Below are 2,500 nucleotides of genomic sequence, written 5' to 3' on the forward strand. Positions count from 1 at the left end.
TCATGGAAGTTCCTCAAAGGCAGTTTTTACTTGGGATATTTCTTCGAGTAATAAACAGATCAATACAAAGACTTCATGATTTGGAGATTAATGCTCACTTGAACCCTGGTTTGAAGAATCTTTCTGTGGAAGTCCCTGAACATGTTTTCCCCAGAGAGAGAGAGAGAGAGAGAGAGAGAGAGAGAGAGAGAGAGAGAGAGAGAGAGAGAGAGAGAGAATTTTACCTGTAGAGGTATCACATGGTTCTGACCCCTGGCGCGAATATCCTGAGAGAAATCGTGTATGAAAGAGTGACGTGTTTAAAACAAGCCACGGCTATCCTTCCCTGAATAGAGTTAACCTTGTCTCAAAGGATATGACCTGTTTGTTCCCCCCTGCCGTCATCACTGTGATCAGTGGGTGGAACGGTAGGTACAGAAACAGAGGTTGAGTACTTGGGCTAAGCGTTAGGGCAGCAACCTCATCCATAATGAATTGTTGAAACACCAAAAGGCTGAACTCCTTTTTAAGGAGAAAATTATGAGTGTGTATAAATACAGTATGCATATACATACACATACATACACACATGTGTATATATATATGTATATATATATATTATATATATATATATACACATATACTGTATGTGTGTATACCTTATATATATATTATTATATATATACATATATACAGTATATGTGTGTATATATATGTGTATATATATATATGCAGTATATATGTGTTTATATATATATATATATATATATATATATATATATATATATATATATACTGTGTATATATATAGATATATATCTATATAATTTATATCTATATTGTGTATATATATAAATATATATCTATATAATTTATATATATATATGTATATATACTGTGTATATATATAAATATATATCTATGTAATTTATATATATACTGTGTATATATATAAATATTTATCTATCTATCTATCTATATATATATATATATATATATATATATATATATATATATATATATATATATATATATATATATATATATGAGAGAGACCATAAAATCAAATTATCAAAGTAAAATAAATAACTATTAGCCCATACTGTTACTTTAACCTATAAGAATTGTGAACACTAGCAGGAGGTCGTGGTCCAATACAGATTTTGTGATATACGCAGGTGAAAAATTACGACCTTGGTAGGATTATACGCAGTAATTAGCTTGCTGATCCTTTTCGGATTACTGACCCAGTGAGGAAGGAGGTTATTAGGACCCCTATTAAGTCTGGCCTTATGAGATTGCATCTAGGTATAGTCTGGTATACATATCAGCTGGAATATTATATTCTTGAGTCTGTCATAATATCGACTCTTATTTGCATTTCATTTAGTTTCATATTTTTCGTTTGATCGATGATTGACAGGATTCAGATTTTCTGAACGAAGATCCTTAGAATTTATGATCTGATTAGTAACAAATGAGAAACTGTCGTACATATTTTTATCTAGTAATTTAAAGTCTTTCAAATAACTCAATAGATCGTTTAAATGGCGATAGGTTTTCTTCCTCTCTCTCTCTCCAAAAAAAAATAATCATCATCATTCACCAAAGCTTTTGAAATTAATATTTGTTGAACAACATTACAAGATCACAGTACATGAATATTTAGAGGATCCTAAATGTTTTCTTGCTTAATTAGATTATCGTGTATGCAGTTATATAGAATATCATACCTTATATATACATATATACTAATATAATTTGAGCTATACATGTTATTGAAAGAAACATTATTTATCACTATGCGAGTCTGTAAAATGGATGTAATTTCCACTGAAAATGCAAAAATGGGCGGTATTCAAAATGTATTTTGCCAACGAGTGGTCTTTTTGATAAGATATCGAAAATGGAATGGGGGTTTTCAGTAATAAAAAATGGCTTTTGAATGTTTAGAAGGAATATTCTGTAAATGGAAAGTTACTGAGAAGAATATTTTCCCAACAACCAAAGTGTATATTAAGAAAAGGAATATCAAATAGACTTGGCATTCTGTGAAAATGGTTATATATATATATATATATATATATATATATATATATATATATATATATATATATATATATATATATATATATATATTATGCATATATATACATGTATAATATATATATTATATATAAATATATATATATATATATATATTATATATATATATACCGTATATATATAATATATATATATATATATATATATATATATATATATATATATATATATATATTCGTATGCATGTACGTAGGATTATTTCTTCTGTTAAAGGCATAATCTATAGTCATTAGATTTTGTCCATTTACCTCGAAATATTGTCTTGAAGGTGGTTTTACTCCGGTCATATTTTCCATACAATACCTGCCTCCACGCACCAGAAGGAAAAAGGGTAGTAGAAAACTTTAATTAATCGTAACAGTAGTCTTTGAGTTGGTAGCATCTTGTGTCTATCATTAATAATTAGAATTGATCA

Source organism: Palaemon carinicauda, chromosome 28 (assembly GCF_036898095.1).
Source record: "Palaemon carinicauda isolate YSFRI2023 chromosome 28, ASM3689809v2, whole genome shotgun sequence".
In the NCBI taxonomy this organism is placed as follows: Eukaryota; Metazoa; Arthropoda; class Malacostraca; order Decapoda; family Palaemonidae; genus Palaemon; species Palaemon carinicauda.